Here is a 27577-nt window from a genome sequence, read left to right as displayed (position 1 = left end):
TTGATTAGATGTGTATGAAGAGGCTCCGGGAGATAAAATAACCTAGGTAGACTATGTACATAAATTGGAGAAGGTCTTGGCAAAACATCAGGGACCTGAGAGCAGGACATGTGTGTGCAAAGTTCTGCTTACATATGCATAGCGTACGACTGTTACAGTACATGTATGTGGTTCTTGCAGTAAGGTAAGCCTTTAAATTGTAACTCCAACCAAATGTAATTAATTTAATTAATTATATTGGATAGTGTGGGGAAGGGTAAAACCCCTGTCAGTTTTCACTACTGTCTTCCAGAAACTGTAAGGGTGATGTAATCACTGACATGATGCTCTCTAAAGTTTATTGTTTAGCCCACTGAGTTGCCCAACACCAAATTAATTCTGGGAAATGTAGTCCTGGGCAAGTGCGTGCAGTGATGACGTTGGCATTAGGAAATGGAACTACCCACTCATAAGCAGAGAAACCAGAAATGAGAAGAAAGCAACAGTAATGTGACTGTGACTTTATTGTGAATTCTACTCTTTTGAGGCATTTGAATAGATTTGTTACAAATTTAAATTATGTTGTATATTCTGAGGTGGGGGAGGGTTTGGGAGATATGTACATAAAGTTCCACTTTAAGGACAGGCTAGGGCCCATGTCAGCTTTCCATTCCTATGTGCATCTGCGTTGGAGATTTTCCTTCACTTCCTATCTTTGTTACATTGTTGTCACCAGGACAGAACAGGAAGTTGTATCAAATAACATTTCACATGGGTGCCCTCCATTTTGATCAGCAAGGGATCTGTCCGCTGATCTGAGCAGAGTGGATGGATGACAGGACAGTGTCTGCAGAGCGGACATGGATAGAGCCCACACTGCTATATGGGCGGCTGAGTGTAAATGGACTCTGCTGTCTGTTTACACCTGACTGCCCTCCAATCCGATCTGCCCAGACGGAGAACAGATCCCCTTCAATTTTGTTCTTAGCAGAGACCAGATTGGATCGGAGGTAGGCAGGGGAAAACAGACACAAGTCCGTTTACACCTGCAAGTCCATACTAGTGAATGAACCGCCTGATCAGGTCCACCTGAAAAGCTGACAGATGGACCTGATCAGAAAAGTCGTATGAAAGGGGGTTTACAAAACCTCAAAACAGCAATGACTGATCCGATCAGGTCCGTCTGTCATTTTTTTTAGGTGTACCTGATTGGACGGTCCATTTACTCGTGTGGACCGGTGGGTTTAAACAAACTTGTTTCTGTTTACACTTGCTGGTCCATAGGAGTGAATGAGCCATCTCATCATGTCCATTTGAAAAATTGACAGGTGGACCTGATCAGAACGGTCGTGTGAAAGAGGGCTTCCAAAACCTCAAGACAGCAAAATAAAAAACTGGTAGAGCGTCTAACCCTTCCCTAGTTTTTCCAAAACATTTAAAAAAAGTTTTGACTGAAGTTATATTATCTAAAAAAAAAAATTGAAACTGAAAAGTTGTTAGCTTTGCTGCCAAGTAGCAAAACTGCATACAGCCTGTCAGACTCCTATGAAAGCAATTTTCCAAAAGCACAGATATGCTGGTAAGCAGTATTAAGCCTCGTACACATGATCAGATTTTCGGCAGGGAATAGTGTGATGACAGACTGCCTAAAATCCGACCATTGGTATGCTCCATCAGACAATTGTTGGCCAACTTTCCGCCAACAAATGTTTGATGGCAAGCTAGTAAATTTTTGGCGGACAACAGTCTGTTGTCATATTTTCCTATCGTGTGTACACACAAAAGTCCAAAGTACAAACACACATGCTCGGAATCAGTGCTCAGCAAACATGACATTAGCAGAAGGTGCCCAAAGGGTGCCACTCAAGAGCTGAAATTCAACATAGTAAGTCATTACGTTCATGTTTGTTGGCTGACAATTGTGTACCATTTGTATACAAGACAAATTCACGGCACATGCCCTTCGGACAAAAGTCTGATGCTTTGACTGCAGAAAATCTGATCGTGTGTATGAGCCTTTAGTGTCTCAGACCCCAAAACATTATGAGAAGAATTCAGTAAAGCATTTACAACATGTTTCTAGCAGCATGGCCCCTATAAACAGTTCAGCGCCAAAGTCATAAAAGCCTTGACAGTTTCGTACCGTCATATGTGACAGTTTTAGGTAGTTTTGGTGTTCAAGGAAGAGTAGACAGAGGAAAGGAAGTAATTTTTAAAAGAGTTGTATGTTTTTTTTTTTAAAGAATCATTCTTACCTAAATGGATACAGCATTGGTCCGATTCTGCATCTGTCCCCCGGAGCCTGAGAATCCCGCTGATCACTTGGGACTCTGTGTAGGCCAGTCAAGTTATTCCACCCCAAACTATTTCATCCATGTCTTTATGGACCTTGCTTTGTGCACTGGTCCAAATCATTTGGTGGAGGGGGGATTATGGTGTTCAGGGGTTGGGCTTGTCCCCTTAGTTCTAGTGAAGGGAACTCTTAAGGCTTCAGCATACCAAGACATTTTGGACAATTTCATGCTCCCAACTTTGTAGGAACAGTTTTGGGATGGCCCCTTCTTGTTCCAACATGACTGCACACCAGTGTACAAAACAAGGTCCATAAAGACATGGATGAGCGAGTTTGGGGTGGGGGGAAATTGACTGCCCTGGAAAGAGTCCTGACCTCAACCCGATAGAACACCTTTGGGATGAATTAGAGCGGAGACTGTGAGACACAGGCCTTTGCTTCAACATCAGTGCCTGACCTCACAAATGCGCTTCTGGAAGAATGGTCAAACATTCCCATAGACACACTTCTAAACCTTGTGGACAACCTTCCCAGAAGAGTTGAAGCTGTTATAGCTGCAAAGGGTTGACAAACTCAATATTGAAGCCTACAGACTAAATCCTCGAACACACAGTTCAATTGTTGGCAGGGAATTGTCTGTTGACAGACTGTTGTCCTAAAATCTTACCGTTAGTTTGCTTCTTTTGACAATTGTCCAATTTTCGGCCAACAAATGTTGGATGACAGGCTAGTAAATTTTTTGTGGTTAACGGCTTGATGTCTGATTTTTGTATGGTCAGTACACAAATCCGTCACACAAAAGTCAAAAGTACAAAAACACATGCTCGGAATTGATGCTCACCAAACACAAAATTAGTAGAAGGGGCCCAAAGGGTGGCACTCGTGTGCTGAAGTTCCTCGTAGTAAGTCACTATGTTTGTGTTTGTGGCACGACAATTGTGTAACGTTAGTATGCAAAACACTGGCACACTCCCTTTTGACAAAAATCAGATACTCGGTTGGCCAACAATCGTACCGTGTCTACGAGGCTTAAGACTGGGATGCCATTAAAGTTCATGTGCATGTATCCCGATACCTTTGACAATATCGTGTAACTGTCCTACTCAGCCTCTATAATGCCACAAATATACCGTATGTTGTAGATAAAATGTATCCACGTGTATGCCAAAAGACATTGACCAATGTTACCTTGGAGACTTAAAATTTGATTGGCTGGGGGAAGATGTTATACAGTAAGGCTTAAATTAACACTACCCCAAATGCAGGTAAAGGTAAATGAAGTTATCTTATTTTCTCATAGCGGCAGTTTTGCTGGATAGAATTAGCCGTTTGCTGGTCTGGCATTACTCTTTTGCTTTACCCAGAACTCTGTTTTATTGTCCTTGACATGAACTGAGAAATTTCTGCAGAAGCTGCCTGGTGTATTGGATTAATTTACACTGTGACCTCAGTTGCGTTCTGTGGAGTTGAGAAGGTTCACTCATGCCATGCTTCATAGTCATTTACCATTTATAGCACTTTGCTTATCTTTGCACAAAAAAAATTGTTGCTTGTCATAATGATCGATTCTTGTAATGTGTTTAACTGGACTGCTTGTGTTCTTACAGAATAGATTTTGGAAGTCTGATCCCTTAAACCAGGTGTGTCCAAACTTTTTTGAAAAAGGGCCAGATTTGATAAAGTGAACGTGCATGAGGGCCGACCATTTTGCCTGACATTCTTTGAACCTTTACAATTCGGTCAATGCGGTCTAAGTGTGTTCGTCTGAGCACTAATACACTGCCCAACAAGAATTCTCTTGCCTTTATGGCTGTGTGTGGTCAAGAGATGAGCCTGGGCATGGTATTTGGATATCGGCGTATAACATGCACCTTCACTTTAAGAGGGAAGTTTCAGGAAAAAAATAAAATTTTAAACAAAGAATTGTGAAGCAAAATAAGGGTCAATGCCCATGAATGCAGCCTAATTAGTGCTCATCTGCAGCCCCACCGTTGCCATGAATGTAGACCCACCGTTGCCATAAATGCAGACCCACATTGCCATGATGCAGCCTTACCATTGCCATGCCTTACCATTGCCAGGAATGCAGCACCCCCATTGCCAGGAATGTAGCACTCCTATTGCCAGGAATGAAGCACACTTATTGCCAGGCATGCAGACCCACCATTGCCATCAGTGGAGCCTGATTGATACCCATCTTCAACCTCGGAGGGGACAGGGAGGGGGCGGGATGAGCACCAATAGATTACATACAGGAGAATCTGTTTTCTCTGTGGCCTCTTTAATACAAAGCCCGCCTCCTATGATGGACAGAACAGTCATCCAATGGCAGCACAGGAGACGGGACTTCTTATTACAGAGGCTGCGTGCAAATTCTCCTGTATGTACAGCACATGTCCCGCCTCCTCCCTGTCCCCTCCAATACAGCCAGCATGTATATCTTTTGTGCCCCCCCCCCCCCCCCAGCGCTCGGAGATTCGTTGGGGGCCACAAAAGATATACATGTCCAAATCCCCAGGTGGGCCGTTTGGAGCCAGACTTTGGACATGCCTGCTTTGAACTGAAATGACACATATGTATATGTATGTGTTTATTACAAAGCAAGCTGATTAAATTAACTAAAAGAATAAAAAAGTAGATTTTGGATCATGTACAATACGCATTGGCTTGTTATGGTCCACTCTTTGCATGCTTTTTAATTTATTCATGTGACATTGTAATACACACACACACACACTGTATATTAAGATTGCAAATTATACCTTTGTCGAAAATAGTAAACGGTTAAAAAAAAAGTATTTTGATATACTTGATAATGTACTGAAAAAAACTGTAATGCCGCTTACACGCAATCAGAATTTTTGGCCAGCAAAGGACAGAAAATGTGACAGTGTGTATGCTCCATCGGATTTTAGCTGGCCGAATTCCCGCCAGCAAAAATTTGAGAGCATGTTCTCAATTTTTCAGGAAAAACTTTCTATCGGAAATTCGGATTGTGTGTATGCAATTCCGACACGCAAAAACTCACGCATGCTCAGATTCAACTATGCGATGGAAGCTATTGGCTACTGGCTATTTAACTTCCTTTTTCTAGTCCCGTCATATGCGTTGTACTTGACTGCGATCTTGACGGTCGGAATTTGGTGTGACCGTGTGTATGCAAGACACCTTGAGTGAAATCCTGTTGGATTTCTGTCTGGAAAACCATCAGAGTTTTTTCCGACCAAAATTCCAATCGTGTACGTGGCATTAGAATTGCATTAGTGTTATAATGTACCTTTATGGACTATAAATGAGAGAAAACAGCAGGGATAAAATTAGCTGCTCAAAGGATTGTGTACTTCTGTACTTCACAATGATAACATAGGTATGGCCAAACCAAGGCATTTATGACATGTTAGTACAGCATTTATAAAGTGTTATCTGGGCTGTTAGCTTGGCATTGGGGTGGGGGAGAGGCTGTGGAGGTTCCTGTATCTCAGAATGCACTAGGAAATGATAGAGTACTAGGACAGAGCAGTTCCAGTCACTTCCTGCCTGTACAGAACAGCTGTGTGGTAACTCCATTTCCATCTGTGTGCAGGCAAAAGCATCAAGCCAGGCAGGAGCAGAAGCATTGAGCATTACTTAATAAGCTTTTTGTTTCAGCAAAGGTATAGGAATCCATCTTGCTATCGCATCACAACCTAAAGGGGTTGTAAAGATAAATATTTTTTCACCTTAATGCATTCTTTGACAGTGCCGGCACCCCCAGCCCCCCTGTTTTACTTACCTGACCCCTCGAAAAGTCCCGCGCTTGCCTCCGAAATCCTCTTTGCCTCTCAGCCTGGCCGCTGTTTGGCTAGAGTAGATGGATTGAAAGCAGCGCAGCCATTGGCTCGCACTGCTGTCAATCACATCCAATGACACCGCGCGCCGGGGGCGGGGCCGAGTGATACAGTGAGCGGCAAGTGCTTCTCACCATGCGAGGGAGCTCGCATGAACGTGAGAAGTACCTGCGGGAAGAAGCAGAGACAGCCGCCGAGGGACCCCAGAAGACCATGTTCGGGGCCACTCTGTGCAAAACGAGCTGCACAGTGGAGGTAAGTATAACATGTTTGTTATTTTAAAAAAAATTGATAATTTCCTCACATCCCTAGAAAAGCAACGCTTCCATGGGTATTTATCAAGCATTCTCTTCATAACTCAACTCTTCATAAATGCAACAACAACCATGGCATAAACACATCATAAATGCTATAGGAGCATTTTGTGACCATTGCTTCGTTCTTCATAATCCACACACGTGAACAATCCCTCACTGTGATGTTTGTATCGGAGTGGGACTTCAGTCCGTAGAGCAGTTTGCGGGCATACTTAAGCGTACACCAACGTGAGGGCCATGTATGTCCACATGGGATGCACAGGTGTTCCGGGACTTCAGGGATACACACCCATTTGGATGTCAAATTGGGAGCAGCAGCTGTGTCCATGCAGCCTCTACACCACAGTAGACATGAATTGAACTACCTACCTTCTGATGCAAGAAACAACTTTGTATTCCATTTGGGCAAGCACGGCCCTTGCATGGATGTAGGCCTAAAGTGTTACTAAACCCAGGACCCTGCATTCACTATAGTTGGTCTCACACAGTACACAGAACATGGAAATTCAATTATTTTAGTAAATATAAACTGCTAAATGCCCTTTCTCATCAGCAGTATATAGCAGTGTTTGGTTAAAGCTTGAAGGAGGAGTTTTTATTCTCCCCGGATTATTCTGTGAGGCTGCAGGACCCCTGACCCTCTGTCTGGACAGTGCTGATTGGCCCTGTGCTGATCACATGCACTTTCCCAAGAAAAAAGAAAAAACTTTCTATCAATACACACCAAAGTGAGCATGTGCAGTTTGTCCCCAAGGCTCTGTACTATCAGCAGATGGTTTGGGGACAGTGGAAGATGGTAGGGATCAGATAAGACAGGATCAAACAGACTTTTTTACACAATGCGGAGGATTAACCCCTTAGGTTCCACAGTGATTATAACAAGTATGCTTTACTGCATATACAGATTTTACTGTTGTGGGTTTAGTGACACTTTAAATGCACCAGTGTGAGCAAGGCCCAATAATTCAATGTTTTTAAAAGTTATATGAAATGTAAAAAAACTTAATTTGAATTTCCATTGGGGTATCTCATTCATTTATTTGGAATATGATACTAAACATTCCTGCCTCTGTGTGAGTGAATGCATAAATAATTTCAGGTCCATTTACACTAGTGTGCTGTGGTAAAGCATGTATTACCATAATCCATGGTAACACACTTGGGTACGATAGGGTACTATTCATTCTGAATGGCACCCCAACACACCTTCCCAATATACCTGCCTTGCAGCAGACCACAACTCATGGTAAGGCACCAATGTGCATTCTGTTGGTCTATTGTGGTACATTAGGCAGCCCATTTATTCAATAGGCTGCCTTAACACTAGGTGCTTTATACTCCCTACAGTCAGTAACATACCTCCGGTATTAGTGAGACTCCACTCAGGATGAATGAGTACAGGAGGCACAGCAGCATTGTCAGATCTGAGGGGAGGGTTGTGTTAAAGATTTAAATACACTAATAAACTACAGCTTACACTTTCTAATCAGTTACAGCAACGTTTTTTTCTTTCCTTTTGGGATAAAGGTTTTACATGAATAAATAAAAGCCGGTAATTTTATGCATCCCTGCCAGTGTTAAATGGTTGGTCTCATCCCTGTAAACTGATACATTCAGCTGGAGAGCTTGTGCTTTTGAAAAACAGACTTGCTGGCTGTATCACCAGATAAAAATAGAAGAAAGAAAGCTGAAAAGAGAAAACAAGTGCAGCCATCAGACTTTGGAATTGGTAAGCTGCAAAATAAAAAATGTTTGCTTTTGGGCTTAATACCACTTTAAGTGAGAATCTTTTGGAAATTGGCTTCCAAATTGAATCTCAAGCTTGTGCTATTGAATTGTGTTTTTTGTGTTTTGTGTAGTTCTTTTAGATATTGAAATGATTATTTATTAAATTAAATGAGGACACACCTCATATACTGGATTTATTTCTCAATTTTGCAGTTGAGTTAATCTGCTTACTGGTGCAAGTAGATGGTTATATGCCATAAAATAACACGCTATATTTTACAAGTCCGCAGAGACTGTTACTCAAAGAAGGTTATTGACTTAGCAAGGACGTATTGATGCTGAAATCCCACGTGGCCTTTGAAAACTTTCTGTTCTTTCATAGAGTATGTTTGCGTCTCTCCTTGGAGGTGGCCTTTGATTGTCTCTCCATCTTATCCATAAATAACTTTCTCCCTAGAGTGGGTTTGTGTACACATTAGCATTGCATTCTTTATGGGGCTTATTGTTTACATTTGTTCTGTGTCACTGCACAGTTCAATAATTGCTGTCCAGGTATGACTTGTATTCTATGCAAAGCTGCCTAGAAATGGGTCCCATTTTACAATCAAGACTTGGAGATATACAGTTGTGCTAATAACATTCCCTGGCAGAATTTATGACTTCTTGGCTATTTTTCAGAGAATATGAATGATAACACAAAAACTTTTCTTTCACTCCTGGTTAGTGTTTGGCTGAAGCCATTTAATATTAATCAACTATGTTTACTCTTTTTAAATCATAATTACGACAGAAACTACCCAAATGACCCTGATCAAAAGTTTACATATCCTAGTGATTTTGGCCCGATAACATGCACACAAGTTGACATAAAAAGGTTTGAATGGCTATTAAAAGGTAACCATCCTCACCTGTGATCTGCTTGCTTGTAATTACTGTGTGTGTATAAAAGGTCAATGAGTTTCTGGACTCCTGACAGACCCTTGCATCTTTCATCCAGTGCTGCACTGACATTTCTGCATTCTGAGTCATGGGGGAAGCAAAAGTATTGTCAAAGGATCTGCGGGAAAAGGGTAGTTTAACTGTATAAAACAGGAAAGGGATATAAAAAGATATCCAAGGAATTGAGAATACAAATCAGCAGTGTTCAAACTCTGATCAGGAAGTGGAAAATGAGCAGTTGTGTTGAAACCAAAACACGGTCAGGCAGACCAACTAGAATGCCAGGCACAACTGGTAGGAAAATTGTTCGGGATGCAAAGAAAAACCCACAAATAACTTCAGGTGAAATACAGGACTCTCTGAAAACATGTGGTGTGGCTGTTTCAAGATGCACAATAAGGAGTCACTTGAAGAAAGATGGGTTGCATGGTCAAGTCGCCAGAAGAAATCCGTTACTACGCAAATGCCACAAAGTATCCTGCTTACAATACGCCAAACAGCACAGAGACAAGCCTCAAACCTTCTGGGATAAAATAATTTGGAGTTGTTAGGTTGCTCGGCTTCTGTAAGTAACCCCTGGTAGCCTAGGCTAGGATTGAAGAGCGGAGGTCCCTTTCACCGGTGGACAAAACATTACACATACACGCTATTGTACGTGAATAATGAATGTGCCTATTGAAGCACACACAACAATTTTATTTAGTTTGAACAGAAGGACAGCCCTGTGGTTTAACCAATCAGGGACTGCCACATAAAATATGCAAGATAGTATATTTTACTACGTCATCATGGTTTTTTGTACAAACAATTTCTGCCTAGAAACAAAAAGCTAAATATATATATTCACAGTTTAGAATGTTTCTTAGATGTAATCCAAGATAGGCCTGTGGTCTAACGCCATAAAGTTACTTCTGCTCTTAAAAGGAAGTAGCTTAACCACATCCAACTGTTCTGAACAGATAACTAACCTTGTGATAAAATACATTGTACAAGTAAAAAACACATATGACCTTAAGCAATAGATTTCTATGTCATGCTAACAGTAATTTTCCAATACCCAAAATGGATGTCTTCTAACAAGATGGTTCCCTCATTTACCTTATAATCCTTCCTTTGATCATTCTGTGATTTACATAATGATCATTCCTTTTCTAATTTAATAGCACAGGCTTCATACTCCGAACCCTTGTGCTCTTGGTTTCTATACCATACCGTTGGATCCTTAACAATGGAAGTGAGTTTCAGATCCTTCGGAGCGACCGTGTTTCCCTTTTTACATAAACATTTGATTATCTTATAACAGGCATATAAAAATAGAATGAAGAGAATCACAGTGACAATTGTCATGGCAGCATTTCGGAGCCAAGATATTAATCCCCCAAAACTAAAACTGCTCGAGAAGGGATCCCAGTTTTTTCCTATGTTCCTTGCCTCTTTCTGTAGTTTATTTACCTCTTCCCTGTGTTGAGCAATAACGTCATAGTAGTCTGGGACTTCGATGCTGGTATTATGAATCCAGGTACAGCACTCATAATCCTCAGTAGTCTCACAGAGGCCAGTAAGGGCTGCACTCATACTTTCTATAGCCAACTCATGTAGTTCTAGTTGCTTCCTAATTGCCCTAGTTTCTAGATTTAGTTTGGTTATGTCATCAGAATTTTCCTCCAGAATCTCATCAATTATGCCAGTGTAATTATTTAATCTTTTCATTAGGTCAATTCCCCACCCTGTCCAGGAAGGGAACCATGCCCAGGCCATATCTTTTCCTAAAAACAATTCTCGTTTATTACGGTGTCTAAGGGGATATCTAGGATGCATGCTGGCTTCAAGGAGGTGACTTCCCTTGTTATCCCCTAATACCCCCATGATAGGAACCAGGGCTGCAAGGTAACACCACCCCTGGGGTTTGGTTGGGATCCAGGGGTGACAGAGTTTGCCGCAGCATATATATATGGTATTTCCTAGAGCTAGGGGTCGTTTATGGAACACGTTCCTAAGAGTATCAGAAAGGCCAGAGAGCACCAGTATTGACATTAATTGGTGTATTGTAGTCTTGGTACTGGAGCTAAGAAAGTCTAAAAAGGTGGCATTTAGGGTGGGATCTGAAGTATGGAAGAAAGAAGGACTGTTAAATGATGTCATTGAAATGTTAAGTTTTGCTTGTTTGCAAACCTCGGCTCCATCTGTGGTGTTTCCCAGTCGGAAACACCAGTCTGGGAAGTGGCTTCTACCTATAATTTGGAAAGTGAGGGTTTTATTTGGACGGGTCCTAGTAACATTCGTTAGGACGATAGGGGGTGTTCCATTAAGGAGGGGGGTAAAATTCAAGGGGACTGCCATGAGAGGGATTCTAGCTGTACTGGGATGTAGCTTGCTGCAAATCCAGCATTTCTCAAAACCAGATTTTTGAGCATAGCTATATTTGAATTTTAGTAGTAACATCTTGTTAGTCAGTCCCTTAGGTGACTCATTAACGGGTACAATACTTCTACTATGTCTTTGGCCGGGGGTATTATTCATCTTAGGTGGTCCACATATCCCTTTTAATAAACCTAAGTCTTCTGGATGATATATACAGTTGGCTATAAACCATGTGGGCAGGAATACAAATAGTACCAGACTACCCCAAAGGCATACAGCCTTCCCTGACACTGATGGAGAAAGCATCTTTGTTTTTTAAAGTTCTGATTATTTGTTATCTAAGAGTTCTGTTCTTCTTCTTCGTTTCTCATCCCGGCAGTTGTTGGCTCTGTTTTGTCCTTTTGAGGGGGTGTGGGATCTTCCTGGGAAATTTGTTCTATGCCTCTCTGAACTTCTTGTAGATCTTGTTCTTGGGAGTTGCTGCTCTCTGTCACTGCCAGGGGCTCTGGAGTCGAGGGAAGCTGGGGACACTTTTTAAGACGGCTGGCGTGGATCCAGGTGTTTCCTAGGTCTGTTAACACTGCGGTCCTGGATACCTTTTCCACCTTCCATGGTCCTGAGAAAGCCGGTCCGATACTCTTTCTTTGTGCTAATTGTTTGATCAGCACTTTATCCCCAGGGATGAAGGGATGCGTTGGTTCTGTGGGAAGAGGGAAAAAAGGTGACAGAAACTTGTTCGTTTATTTCGTGGAGCATACTTACCAGATTTTTCACGTACATTTCCTGTTGGGAATAAATGTCAATATCAGTGTCTTGGTCTAATGGGGGTAATTCTATGTTTGCGGGGATTCCCATGAGGACCTCAAAGGGTGATAATTTTGTTCTTGCATGTGGATCTTCCCCTCTTTTGACCAAAGACCTTCAGGGTCTTTGGTCAATCCTTCCTTTGTCCAAAAATGGACATCATCTTCTGTGGCCATTGATTGCATCTGTGCTATAACAGTTTTAAAGTTAGGTGCTGCGAAGTGTTCCTTGAAAAACATTGTTGTGGGGGCAGGTGGGTTAGGGGAAAAGGCAGCAGCTCTTTTAGCTTCTCTGTCAGCAAGAGCATTCCCTTTTGAAACACGACTGCTGTCAGAGGAGTGTGCCTTTACTTTAATTATGGCTACCTTTTTTGGAAGAAGAATGGCTTGGAGGAGAGCACTAATCTGTGTGGAGTTGCCAATTATTTTGTTGTCTGCTGTTTTAAAACCTCTATTGGCCCATATCACACCAAAATCATGCACCACTCCAAAAGCATATCTACTGTCTGTGTAGACGTTCACCTCTTTACCGGTGAATAGAATGCAGGCCCTAGTGAGGGCTTCTAACTCTGCTACCTGGGCTGAAGAAGGAGGTAATGATTTTGCCTCCAGTACGATGTCTGGTAGTTGAACAACTGCATAACCGGTTAAAAAGGTGGAGTCAGAGGGACGTGAGCAGCTACCGTCAACGAAAACATCCTCTGCACCTGAGATAGGGGTGTCAGTGAGATCCGGTCTGGGACTGGTAATAGCAGCAACCTTTTCCGAACAGTCATGTATGTCTGGGTCATGTGGTAAACGCAACATGGAATGCAAAAGGCGCACAGCGGGGTTGCTGGCAGGCACATATTTGAGTGTGAGGTTATCAGTGTTCATCAGTGTTATCTCATAACCACTAAGTCTTTGCGAGGTCATATGTTGGGTATTCATGTTCTGAATAAGATGCGTGACTGAATGAGTGGTATAGAGAGTCAATGGGTGACCTAGCACTAATTTGTTTGCATCTTGTACAGCCATTGCACAGGCAGCAAGATTTTGGAGACAGAATGGCATTCCCTGTACTTGGATGGGGAGTTTTTTTAGATAGGTAGGAGACAGGGCGGTAGCCTGTTCCATGCTGTTGTGTTAGCACGGCGGCAAAAGAGGTCCCCGAGACTACACAGTATAGTTGAAAAGCTTTACCATAGTCTACCAACCCTAGGGCGGGAGCATTTGACAGACTGTTTAATAGAGCTTGAAAAGCTTGTAGTCTGTCTTCAGTCCAATCTATTAATTTAGGGGCTGTCGAGCCAGTAGCCTCTCTTAGGATACTATCACAATGAGAACAGTCAGGGATCCATTGGCGGCAATATACCATTGCACCCAAAAATGAGAGTAGGGCGGCCTTGTCTTTTGGGGGACTGAGAGCTCGAAGGGCTGCGGCACGTTTAGGTGACACCAGCCTTGTCCCTTCCTTTAGAATGCACCCTAGGTATTCTACCTGTGGCTGGCACCATTGTATTTTCTTCCTTGAGGCTAGATGCCCGGCGTGAGCTAGGTGTTGTAACAGTGATGTTGAATCGACCGCACATTCTTCAGCAGTTCGACTGCACAGGAGCAAGTCGTCCACATACTGTATCAGTACCGACCCTCGCTCAGATGTCCAAGACTTGACAGTCTCGTTGAGTACCATAGAGAAGGCGGCTGGACTGTCTACATACCCTTGCCAGGTTAGTTGGCCCCCGGCCCAGGAGAAAGCAAACATAGGTTGGGCTTCCTCTGCAATGGGAATGCTAAAGAAAGCATTCGCTAAATCAATTACTGTGTAGCATAGAGAGTCTGCCGGTATGCATGAGAAAATAAAAGTGATGTCTGAGACTAGGGGTGGGAGGGGAATCACTTGTTTGTTTACTGCTCTGAGGTCTTGGACGAGTCTCCACTCGCCACTGGCCTTCTTTACAGGGTAAATGGGCGTGTTCCAGGGACTGATGATTGGTCTCAGGATACCTTTTGATATGTAATCATTAATTTGAGGGGAGATGCCTTTGACTTTCTCTGGGGGTAGGGGATACTGTTTTTGATATTGTATCCCTGCATCTGACCGCATTTGGGGTGCATATGGTGTGCAATTAATAAAGCCCACACTACCTTTGTTTTCTGCCCAAATTGAGTGATGGTCAAGGGAGGAAGGTATCATTAGAAAGAAACTCCTGTGTGCATGTCTTTTTGGGAACCCTCTGTGTGCATGTCGCTTAGGGCCATGTAAGTCACATAATGGTGAACTAGCGGTATAGGAACCTTCTTTATTAAACTTAATGGTAATACACAGTTGTGCCAAGAGGTCCCGTCCCATAAGGGGCACAGGGCATGAGGACAAGACGGCAAAAGTTTGGGTACATAATTTCTGTCCTTCTGGAGTGGCTACAGTCAGTGGTGGAGTGATGGGATGGGTGACAGGTGTCCCATTAATACCAACAGAGTTTCCCTCGGTGCATTATTTGTGGCTGTGTAGGATATTGGGGTAGTGGTTGACGAGGGTTCTGGTATGGCAGATAACGGGGATACTGTGGGCGGGTCTGGGGGTTAAATCCCCTGCCTCTGCCTCTTGCTCTAATCTGTCCAGTCCTATAAGGGCACTGGGATTTCCAATGTCCTTGCTGTCCACAATTGCCTATATTTTCCAAGGCATTTGTTCCATGCACAGAAACAATCCTTCATGTATTGTGGGTCAGCCCCTTTGCAGGGAGGATAAGAATGCTTATGTACCTGACAAATTTTACTGACTTCTTGCCAGTCTTCCTCTGAACAAGGACCTTGGGGTCCTGGGTCATGGATTCCCAATTGGTGACACCTTTCTCGGACTTGTGTCCAAAATGGTTCTACCTGGGGGCCAGGGATCATATTACTGACAAATTCATAGGGTGATGGGGTGGCCATGGCTTGGGTTGCTGCAGAATTCCCCATCTAGTAGTCTGGGCAGTGTGTGTCTAGTGGCAGGACACAGGTGATAACACCCGGTTTGTCCAACAATCCGGTCTCTGGTCTGGGAGTAGGATCCCTGATCTTTTTTTGGGGCAGATGGACTTATATAAAACTATGAAGATTTACCCTTAATATACGATGAAGGGTAAATCTTTCCTGGTGGCGGGATATACCCCTCTTACACCAAGTCTGCAAGAGAACCCCCCTGGTCTGGTGGTCAGTAAAATCCACTTGTCATCTATTCTTAGGAAGAGTAGACCTAACGTGCAATGGGGGCAGGCGGATACTATGTCACTACAAGAGGGCTCCTCATATTCTGCACTTATTTAAACAACAACAATTATTTTCCTTATACTCTATATTAAAACTTATACTCTATATACTTACACGTGTACCTAGAGAGAAACAGACATATTCTTAATATACTTTAAGACATGACATAACCGTATTGCAATACATTTATCAATTTATAGTGCACTTTTTTTTTTTTTTTTTTTAAAAATTTTTCAAATGGGCGTCCACTCCACCAATCCCTTTGTCACGGGCGTAATCTACTACTTCCCGTGTTAAAAATACTATCACCAATAGTTTTAAGTCAGACCAACCTAGTCGGACTCCCCTAAACCTATAAATTCCTTGCGAGCCCTTTTAACCTCCCGAGGGACCAGCCTAGTTCCTCGCGAAGGCACAGTTACTTCTTTTAATTTTAAACTAAGTTCGTAGCGGCCGCCCGGACAGAGTAAGTGTTTACACCATTCACCAATCAGGTAAAAAAGAGTAAAGTGACTTACCTGTCGCAAGACGAGACGAACCCCACTTTGCTGGTACCAAAACTGTTAGGTTGCTCGGCTTCTGTAAGTAACCCCTGGTAGCCTAGGCTAGGATTGAAGAGCGGAGGTCCCTTTCACCGGTGGACAAAACATTACACATACACGCTATTGTACGTGAATAATGAATGTGCCTATTGAAGCACACACAACAATTTTATTTAGTTTGAACAGAAGGACAGCCCTGTGGTTTAACCAATCAGGGACTGCCACATAAAATATGCAAGATAGTATATTTTACTACGTCATCATGGTTTTTTGTACAAACAATTTCTGCCTAGAAACAAAAAGCTAAATATATATATTCACAGTTTAGAATGTTTCTTAGATGTAATCCAAGATAGGCCTGTGGTCTAACGCCATAAAGTTACTTCTGCTCTTAAAAGGAAGTAGCTTAACCACATCCAACTGTTCTGAACAGATAACTAACCTTGTGATAAAATACATTGTACAAGTAAAAAACACATATGACCTTAAGCAATAGATTTCTATGTCATGCTAACAGTAATTTTCCAATACCCAAAATGGATGTCTTCTAACAAGATGGTTCCCTCATTTACCTTATAGGAGTGATCAGACCAAAATTGAGCTTTTTGGCCACAACCATAAACACTACATTTGGAGAGGAGTCAACAAGGCCTATGATGAAATGTACGCCATTCCTACTGTGAAATACAGAGGTGGATCACTGATGTTTTGGAGATGTGTGAGCTACAAAATCACAGGAAATTTGGTCAAAATTGGTGGCAAGAAGAATGCAGTATCTTATCAAAAAATACTGGAGGAACATTTGCATTCATCAGCCAGGAAGCTGCGTATGGGACGTACTTGGACATTCCAACATGACAATGATCCAAAATACAAGGCCAAGTTGAACTGTTAATGGCTACAGCAGAATAAAGTGAAGGTTTGGAAGTGGCCATCTCAGTCTCCTAACCTCAATATCATTGAGCCACTCTGGGGAGATCTCAAACGTGCAGTTCATGCAAGACAGCCCAAGAATTTACAGGAACTGGAGGCTTTTGCCAAGAGGAATGGGCAGCTTTACCATCTGAGAAGATAAAGAGCCTCATCCACAAATACCACAAACGACTTCAAGCTGTTTTTGATGTTAAAGGGGCAATACACAGTGTTAAGATCTGGGATATGTAAACTTTTGATCAGGGTCATTTGGGTAGTTTCTATTGTGATTATGATTTAAAAAGAGTAAACACAGTAGATTGATAATAAATGGCGTAAAGGTGTTGTAAACCCTCATGTTTTTTCACCTTAATTCATACTATGTTACCTGAGCCCTTTCATCTCCTCGGCGGGGACGTGCTGTCCCTCTCTCCATGGGGTCCCGGCTCTTGCTTGGATAGATTAATAGCAGTGCAGCCATTGGCTCCGGCTGCTGTCAATCAAATCCAATGACCCAGGGGGCGGGGCCGAGTCTGGCATTCGTGTCTGTGGACGCAAATGCTGGACTCAAGAGTGGGCCCGCAAGGTAACCCCCTCGGGAGAGCAATTTTCCTAGGGGGTTATCTGATGCGGGGAAGAGCCACTGGGGGACCCCAGAAGAGGATGTTCGGGGCCACCCTGTGCAAAACCAGCTGCACAGAATGACATGTTTGTTTTAAAAAATAAAAATTTTAAAACATTAATTTTACAATCACTTTAATCCAAACACTAACCATGAGTGAAAGAAAAGTTTTTGTGTTATCATTCATATTCTCTAAAAAAATGCCCAAGAAATCAAAAATTCTGCCAGGGTATGTAAACTTATGAGCACAACTGTACCTTCTTTTACAAATGCAGTGTTAATGTGAGAAAATGGCATTTTACAGTTCTCACAGTTACATAAACAGTAGGAGATCTATAGCAATATCTATATGAAATAAGTCCTTGGCTACTTTTTGTATTTAACCTCCTTCTCAAAAAATACTCCATACATGTTGTGGTGTTGGGATGATTATGCTCATTTATTAGGTGCTTTTCCAATGAGTTATGCCAGTCCACACTGTATTTTAGGAAGTGGCAGCCCACATTTGTTTGGAAAGAAAGAAGTAAAAAAAGTCCACATAGACATAATTTGCCCCCGCATGGGTCCTTCCACATCAACAGTTAACTGAAAATGCCAAGCTATCTGGCTCTCTTCTCAGCAGCACTGCTGCTATTCTTACCAGTCCTTCTGATGGTGTTGCCAAGCTCTCCTGGTTCTCTCAGTTCACTCAGCCTTTATGGTTGAAACCTTCTGTGTCTTGACATCTGGTTGGGGCACATCTGACCTTGATGAGACCTCCTGTCTCCAATATGAAAGCTGTCTTCAAACTGGGGGCCCTGAGCTATCCTCAGGCTTCTGTTTATAACCACTTGCCAACCACAATACATATATACTATATACATTGTGGTTTGCAAGTTGTTTACCAGGATTATGGCTGACGATATCAGTCATAACCCCCGGTATTGTTTTGGGGTTATAAGTAATTTTCTATCAAAAAATACTGATTTAAACTTGTAAACAAAAAGTGCCAGAAAAGGCTTGGTCTACAAGTCGGTAAAGACCCTGCACAGCTGTGTACTCACACGGGCTGCAGGCATCCAGTAAACTCTAGACACAGGAATGAAGATTCCATCCCACTCAAGAAACTTGGGAATCTTCAAGCTCCAGGCATCAAGGCGTAATGCAAATCCATAATTTTCTCCTAAATTTTCACAGTGGCAGGTCCTTGCACTGTTATAAAGTCAACTACTCAGTGGCCTTGTAATCAATTTGTCATGATATTGATGTTCGTGAAAAAATAATTTTCTCTGTGAGTTCCCAAAACCTCTCCTTTGGAGTGATCGAGGGGTTAGGAGGATATGTACTGGAGGAGCTTTGGCAGGGGGAAGACAATGCCAGAAGTGTGGATTGGATTTGAAATCTGACAGCCTCTTTGCACTCTCCTTCCCAAAGCACCCCTCCATCACATATCCTACCCCTCTCCCTTGCACTGGTCCTTTTCTCTCACAAAGGGCCACCCCCCAGCACATATCTGACCCCCCAAGCGCCCCCAGCACATATGGGAACAGAGGCTGCATATGATGGGCACAGAGGCTGTATGATTGGCACAGAGGCTGCATATGTTGGGCACAGTGGCTGTATAATGGGCAAAGATGCTGCATATGATGGGCACAGAAGGCTATATGATTGGCACAGAGGCTGCATGTGATGGGCACAGAGGCTGCATATGATGGGCACAGACGCTGCATATGATGGGCACAATGGCTGCATATGATGGGCACAATGGCTGAATTTGATGGGCACAATGGCTGCATTTGATGGGGCACAGTGGCTGCATTTTATGGGGCACAGTGAGGGTGCAATTAATGTTTTTTTTTCCAAATTTTTCAGTTTATGTGCAGCCCCCCCCCCCAAAAAAATATTGAACTCCAGCCGCCACTGCCCCCCAGCACATATCTAACTCTCCGCACCCCCCTGCTAGCACTAGCCCTTTTCCCAGGACATATCTGAACCCTGTATTCCATGGCAGAACACTCAAAATTCAGCCATGTGCACTGTTTGCTGTGGCGAGCTGTGCGCCACATTACTACTCTCTTAGGAAATGCTATGGGAAGTCTAAAACTATGGGCAGGTGCCTGGATGTGTCTGCCATGACATAAAATGGCTATATAGTAAAGTTACCAGCAATTATATTTTTCATTTAATGTACAGCATGCCATACAGTAATACTGTACAATATCCTTCAGAGTATGTATATACATTTAGAGTTTCTTTTCTAACCCTGACCGCTTCTTATCTTTAATGTACTCCTCATCAAAGCTAGGAGCATAGGGCATCTGAAATGTAATCACTTAAAACTTTTAGTGCAAGGTTACCGGTATGTGGCATCTTTTGTTTTTAATATACATTTGGTTCACGCATTGTCATGCATAAGCATTAAGTGAAAAATTCCATCTCCTGATATAATTGTCATCTAAACAATACTCTTTCTCTTATATTCACTGACCGACACAGCTCCTCTCTGTAACAAAATGGGTTGTTAGATCTATCACTAGGAGATGCTAGGCAAAGTTGTAATACAACACTTCAGAACTCTTAGTTCCGCCCAGGGGGGTGGTCCCTCAGCTACAATCCCCCGCACTCTGCACCAGCAGCCTCAGTTTTATTTTGCCTAGTGAAAGAGATAGACCTAGGAACCCTGCGGGCCCATAGGTCCGTGTTTTTTGATGCAGAAGCTTGGCTTTTTGCGCAAGATGAATGATCCTATGATCTTCTATCAACAGCCAGCTGGGTGACAGGCTGATTCACTTATCCTTGTAGTCTCCCCAGTCCGGCCATCCAGTGTGTGCAGGTCGCAGCTAAGGCTCGGCAGACCACGACATACCTCAGCTCCAGAGGTGGTTGTGAGCTTTTATTCTCCGCGGCATACATATGACCGGGCTACTGATGTCTGCGTCACAGTATGCTGGGCCAGTAACCTTCCCTGTACTGATCAGGAGTTGGCTATAATGGAATGTCTCCCAGCTCTTCAGGACTGGTAAGTACAGCTCTCCCTGTCTCGGCAGGGTTGAGCAGCTGGGCATTCCCTGGGAGGTCAATTCGGGGGCCCCCTCACCCCCTCTCTTCTCTCCCTTGTCCCTATCTCCCCTCCTTCCCCCTCTCACGGGGGGGGGGGGGGTTGTGCATGGGTACTGAGCGGTGTGTGTGCCCCTGGGCTCTCACCTGGGTTCTGGCTGATTGGGGTGCCTGGATCCTGAGTGCTTAAACTCCCAGGAGGTGCCTGTGAGGTTTGCCTGTGTGTCGGTGCTGCGCTGTGTCTCTGTCACATGTTTGTTTCTGTCTCTCATGGCGCTGGCTGGCGTCCATTTTCAGTGTGGGCAAAGGACAGCATGCTTCTGGGCTTCAAGCGGTCATTTTCCTGGTGATTCCCTATTCAGGACACTTGTGCTTTAGCAGCCTTTAGCTTCCTGTTTGTCATTACTGAGCGCTGGCCAGCCTTCTATGTAGGCTGAGCACGTTTTTCAGATCGCTCAGCGATCGTTCTGACGGACTGCCATCGACACAGTTTTGGTTCCTCTACATCTGTGAGCGCTAGGGGTCTACAGGCACTGCTGTAAACAGCACGGAACTCCTCAGGGCGGTTAGTCCAGTGGGTTAGAACCCCTCAGTCAGCGGCAGCAAAGAGGGTGGGACTGTCACTGTCCTAAGTCCCCTTTGGGTGGCAGACAGGGTAGTGTCAGCATGGCTTCAGAAAGTGTTTCTTCCCCGAAATCCAGGCAATTGCAACGGGGTCACCTGCGGATGGCGTAGTCCCCATGGACACCCTGAGGGCGGTCCTCAATTCGTTCGTTGCCAAGATGGGGGCGGTGCATGGGAAGAAAGGTGCTAAAAAGTGGCCCCTGCCCCCCCTCCTCTGGGAGAGCTCTGATGCAGACTGAGGCCAGTGACCCCTGCTCTGTCTTGTCAGATGACGCTGACCAGGACCGTTCAGACAGTGAGAATGAGTCCCCGTCCCGGTCCATGCGCAACAAAGCGCTTGTTGGAGCACTTATCACAGCTGTGCGTGATACCCTGAAGATTCAGGAGCCAGCGGATCCCTCTGCTGATGTACTGGTCCCTTTTGGGTCCTGCAAGCCAGCACGTTTGCCTAAGGTATTTCCGTATCTGGCTTATTTTGACAAGTTCATTTACAAGGAATGGGGTCGCCCACAACTGACCTTTCCGTCCCCAAATACGTGGCAGTGTGTTACCCCTTTGAGGATAGCCTTCTCAAGAAATGGTCGGCTCCTCCGTTCGTGGACCCGCCAGTATCCAGGTTAAATAAAGTAACCACGATCCCAGTTGAGGGGACTCCTGCATTCAAGGATCCCGCGGACAGGAAGGCCGAGGCGGTGGCTCATTCCTTGTTTACGGTTAGGGGGTCAGCCGTGCGACCTGTACTGGCATCCGCACTTGTGCCGCAGACACTGACTGAGTGAGCAAAACATTTGCACCGTGAATTGGAAGAGCAACAGGCTTCTCCTGTCTGAGTGGAACTAGCAGACCAACTTGTGCAAGGCCTTAAGTACATCTGTGACGCGGCCCTGGATACTCTCCCCCTGTTATCCAGGGCTTCAGTGTCAGATGTGGTGCTGAGGCGCCTAATTTGGCTAAAATGCTGGTCGGCTGACCAGGCATCCTAAAAAGCCCCGATGGATCTTCCTTTCCTTGGCGACCGGCTCTTTGGAGCTTCGCTAGATGACATTATTAAAAACGTCACAGATGGTAAGAGCACACTGCTCCCACAGGCCAGGAAAGCTAAGGAGCCACGCCGTAGGCAAGGGCCCTCTTTTTCCTCTCACAAACGGCTTTTTCATCCGACAGGAGCTTCGACAAAATGTCCCCAGTCCGACAGGACACTCATCGACGGTCAAAAACGTCCCTGGAACCGCAAGCCTAATAAGCATGCGAACAAAAGTGCTACCACATGAAGGTTTGCCCCCACCCATGTCTCAGGTGGGGAGTCGCCTTCGGGAGTTTGTAGCCCGGTGGTCCTTTCGGTTATCCGACCAGTGGGTCTGCGATCTGATTTCCACAGGCTACAAGATAGAGTTTCTCTCTTGGCCACCAAACAGATTCTTCCCATCCAGCATACCCGTATCCCTGGTTCGCCGGGAGGCCCTGTTGGGGACGGTAAGGGATTTGCTGAATCGCGGGGTGATTGTACCGGTTCCGGACTCGGAACGCTTCCAGGGGTTCTACTCAAATCTGTTTGTGGTTCCCAAGAGGGAAGGGGTACGTCCAATCTTGGACTTAAAAGGCCTCAATCACTTTGTAAAAGTGCAGAGGTTCAGAATGGCATCAGTTCGCTCAGTAGTCGCTGCGCTCCATCATTGGGACTCCCTGGCGTCCTTAGACATCCAGGATGCATACCTGCACATACCCATATGCCTTCAAAATCAAAAGGGGGAAGCCCATTACCAATTTGTGGCTCTTCCCTTTGGTCTGGCATTGGCCCCCCGAGTCTTTACCAAGGTACTGGCTCCCGTTTTGAGGTTGCTGCGACAACGTGGGATAGCGGTCATGGAATACCTAGATGATCTCCTCCTGAGGCCATCTTCCACCTCAGAATTAGAGGAGGATGTGGCGATCACCATGCACACCCTGCAAGAATTTGGGTGGCTGTTGAACCTAAAGAAGTCAGTGCTTGCGCTGACCCAGCATCTGGAGTACCTAGGTTTGCTGTTGGACTCCAGGGAAGCAAGAGTTTTTCTTCCTTCAGACAAATTGGAGACTCGAAGATCTGCGGTCAAACTACTGATGACCCGCAAGTGGTCGTCACTCAGGTTTTGCATGCGAGTACTGGGACTCATGGTAGCCTCCTTCGAGTCAGTACCTTATGCCCAGTTCCACACCAGAGTTCTGCAGAAGGAGATCTTGTCAAAATGGGACAAATCTCAGTTGTCCCTGGATTGACAGATCCAGGTGAGCCAGGCAGTCAGGGACTCACTGATCTGGTGGTTGAGGTCCCCGGTGATTCAGTCTGTCAAATCGTTCCTTCCTCTGAAATGGACGGTGATCACAACGGACGCCAGTCTATCTGGCTGGGGTGGAGTGATGGGGGTTCAGTCGGCTCAGGGCCTCTGGTCGATGGAAGAATCCGAGTTGCCGATCAATCTGCTCGAGTTGAGAGCGATCAGGCTGTGTCTCCACACATGGTCGATGAGACTTCAAGGGCGTTCGATCAGGATACAGTCAGACAACGCCACGGCTGTGGCGTACGTAAATCACCAAGGGGGAACAAGAAGCTCAGCCGCTGCATGGGAGGTTGCTCACATACTTCGATGGGCAGAGCGACACATACCGGCCCTGTCGGCCATTTACATACCGGTAGTGGAGAACTGGCAGGTGGACTATCTGAGTCGACAGATGCTGGACCCAGGGGAATGGGCATTGCATCCGGAGATTTTCAGGCTGCTGTGCCTGAAGTGGGGCACACCAGATGTGGATCTACTGGCCTCCCGTCTCAATCGGAAGGTGCCAAGATTCGTGTCCAGGACAAGAGATCCGTGGGCAGACGCATCAGACGCGCTGGTGGCTCCGTGGGATCAGTACCAGCTGATCTATGCCTTTCCTTCACTGAAACTGTTGCCACGTCTGCTTCGCAGAGTGGAAGCCCAGGGGATCCCGGTAATACTGGTTGCCCCAGATTTGCCTCAGCTTCCTTGGTACGCAGACCTGGTGCGTCTGGTAGCAGACGCTCCCTGGTGACTGCCGTTGCGAGAGGACCTCCTATCTCAAGGTCCAATTCTCCATCCTGCCTTACCATCGCTGGCTTTAACGGCATGGCTATTGAGAGCCAGGTGTTGAGGAACCGGGGTCTGTCGGATTTGGTGATTCCAACTATGTTGAGGGCACGGAAATCTTCTTCTCGGAAGATATACCATCATACCTGGAAGGCCTACATCTCCATGTGTGAGGAGAAAGGATGGCATCCGCACTCCTTTGCCATATCCAGGATCATGCTGTTTCTCCAGCAAGGAGTTGACCAGAGATTGGCATTGAGCATCATCAAAGGACAAATTTCAGCCTGTCAACTGTCTTTTTTCAATAACCCCTGGCTTCGCACTCCTTAGTGAGTACCTTTGTCCAGGGGGTACGACACGTAGTCCCTCCGGTGAGTCCACTGTTACCCCCCTGGGATTTGAACCGGGTGTTGTCGGCGCTTCAAAGACCACCGTTTGAAAATATCAGGAAGATTCCCTTGTTGACTCTTTCCCAGAACGTGGTCTTCCTAGTGGCCATCACATTGGCCAGGAGGGTTTCGGAACTGGTGGCCTTGTCCTGCAAGTCGCCCTATCTGGTTATCCACAGGGATAAGGTGGTGTTGTGTCCGCAACCGTCCTTTCTACCGAAAGTGGTACCGGCTTTTCATATCAATGAGGACATTGTATTACCTCTCTGTGTCCTAAGCCGAAGCACCCTAAGGAGGTGGCCCTTCACACTCTAGATGTGGTTAGGGCTCTGAAGGTGTATTTGTCTGCCAATGCCCCTGTTCGGAAGTCACACTCACTGTTTGTTTCGGTGGCTGGTCCAAAGAAAGGAATGGCGTTCTCGTCGGGCACCATTTCTAAGTGGATCATACAGATTGTAGTACAAGCCTACGCCTTGAAGGGGTAGGTGCCCCCCTTTCCAGTCACGGCCCACTCCACAAGGGCAATAGGAACGTCTTGGGCTTTCTGACACCAAGCGTTTGTCGTTGAGGTGTGTAAAGCAGCGACCTGGTCGTCTGTCCATACGTTTACCAAGTTCTACAAGGTAGACGTCAGTGCATCGGCTGATGCCTCTTTTGGCCACAAAGTTTTGCAGGCAGCCGTGTAGTTGCAATTGACTATACAATCCATGTTTTTTCCTGGTTTTTACGATAAAAACGCACTACTGTTACGTTAATGCTCTGTTTGCATTACTTCCGCATTCGCTGCGGTCTTGGGGATCACTCCTGTTGAGGGTACCCCATTGTGCGTGGTGTTTTTTTTACGCACTGCTGTTTTTTTGTGTGGGTATAGTTTCACTAGTTCCCACTTGCCATGGTGGATGAAGTTTTATGTTGTTTTTTTTCCCACCCCTCGTTTGGCACTGCTTGGGGACGTCCCATTTTGTTACAGAAAGGAGCTGTGTCGGTTGGTTAATATAAGAGAAAATAGGATTTTTTTGTACTCACCGTAAAATCCGACACAGCACCCGCCCCTCCTTTTTCTCTTTACATTATACTGCTTGTTGACATACCGAGGCTGCTGGTGCAGAGTGTGGGGGATTGTAGCTGAGGGACGGCCCCCCTTGGCGGAACTTAGAGTTCTGAAGTGTTGTATTACAACTTTATAAAAATGGTGAGCTGCGCTAAAAAACAAAAAAGTGTTCTAAATAAATAAATTCATGCAGTTAGTAACATAAGTGATCAATGACAAAAAATTAAATTAAGTGAATGGGAGTATTGATTAATACATAGTTTGAATCATATAAATATTATAAATGAATCATATAGTTAATGTATGCATAAAGAAAACACAAATAGTAATCACCTGTGTCAAATCACATGAAAACCCTACCAAGTAAGACCTATCAAGAATCTTCAAATACAGAAGGATGAATAACACAGAATATATATATCCCTCGTATAATCAAACCTATAACACCATAATAGAAACAAAATTGAATTTCATTTAGGGTAGAAATAAACAGAAAAAAGAAAAGGAATTAGTCCATTAAAGTCCCAAAAAGTGATGTTAATCAGCAAATAGTGTTAATTCATTCAAAGTGGGAATGGAAAACTGACACCCACGTCACTTCGTGTGAACAGCGATCCACGAGAAGCACCTCCACCAGTAAGGAGAAAAGGGGCCGCTTACCAGAACTTGAGATCTCAGTGTTACGTGAGATCAAAGAGGGCATATAAGTAAAGGATCTGGCTGAACCATCACAGCAACCACACCGGACAGATGGGTTGGACTCCTTTGCTTTATGACCTGTAGGTCGTTTACTGGGGACCAAATCCAATGCAGTGTTCTCTGGTGTCCTCCTGTGTCTCTTCTATAATGGTTATCCTCCAATTTGTGACTCCAGGCTCCAGGAATAAACAGTATGCCACCTTTTGTTATTTAAAAAAAAATCCCTGTGTGTTTCTCTCTGCCCAAACACACAGGGATTTTTTTTAAATAACAAAAGGTGGCATACTGTTTATTCCTGGAGCCTGGAGTTACAAATTGGAGGATAACCATTATATTAATAGTCAAGAAACTTTGGGAACCTGTGACAAGATTGATCATGTTTACATTGTCACGTTGGGACAGAAGACGGAACATCCCAAAATAGCCAGGTTTCACCCCTTAAAATCTGTTTTAATTTATTATTTAGTATGTCTGTACACTGAAACAATGTGGATTCCAGGATTTCCCCTGAGAATATATTAGCTTAGTTCAGAGCTCATATGTCACATCTTGATGGCTTTTTTGGATTTAGTATTTTTTTAAGAGAAATCCAGGAAGAACGCCAGGAAACAATTTTTACAACCATACTATCCTCCTTACCTGGAAAAGACATAATGCACATCCTTCTTGAAACTGAACTCCAAGCAAACACCTGGACACACAGATCAAATACATACAGTATCTCACAAAAGTGAGTACACCCCATTTAAAAAAAATCCCTGTGTGTTTCTCTCTGCCCAAACACACATGGATTTTTTTTAAATAACAAAAGGTGGCATACTGTTTATTCCTGGAGCCTGGAGTCACAAATTGGAGGATAACCATTATAGAGGAGACACAGGAGGATACCAGAGAACACTGCAATGGATTTGGTCCCCAGTAAAGGACCTACAGGTCATAAAGCAAAGGAGTCCAACCCATCTGTCCGGTGTGGTTCCTGTGATGGTTCAGCCAGATCCTTTACTTATATGCCCTCTTTGATCTCACGTAACACTGAGATCTCAAGTTCTGGTAAGCGGCCCCTTTTCTCCTTACTGGTGGAGGTGCTTCTCTTGGATCGCTGTTCACATGAAGTGACGTGGGTGTCAGTTCTCCA

General features: G+C 44.5%; 1 protein-coding gene and 1 long non-coding RNA gene across 3 annotated transcripts in view; one reads left to right on the top strand and one right to left on the bottom strand.

Moving 5' to 3' along the window:
* The window catches only part of APLF (aprataxin and PNKP like factor), a 401298-nt gene that overhangs the window by 159098 nt on the left and 214623 nt on the right, over positions 1–27577 (top strand). The gene's annotated exons all lie outside the window — the stretch shown is intronic.
* Positions 9733–16600, bottom strand: LOC143987304 (uncharacterized). The gene is made up of 2 exons (XR_013276624.1): positions 16000–16600; positions 9733–12144 (listed from the first exon to the last, which is right to left on the bottom strand). It is a non-coding gene; the product is annotated as an uncharacterized LOC143987304 (long non-coding RNA).

The sequence above is a fragment of the Lithobates pipiens genome, unplaced genomic scaffold, assembly GCF_037356315.1.
Source record: "Lithobates pipiens isolate NorthernLeopardFrog02 unplaced genomic scaffold, aLitPip1_a1.2 Scaffold_18, whole genome shotgun sequence".
NCBI lineage: Eukaryota > Metazoa > Chordata > Amphibia > Anura > Ranidae > Lithobates > Lithobates pipiens.
The sequence above is the reverse complement of the archived record's forward strand: the minus strand, read 5'-3'. Positions and strand labels throughout refer to the sequence as shown.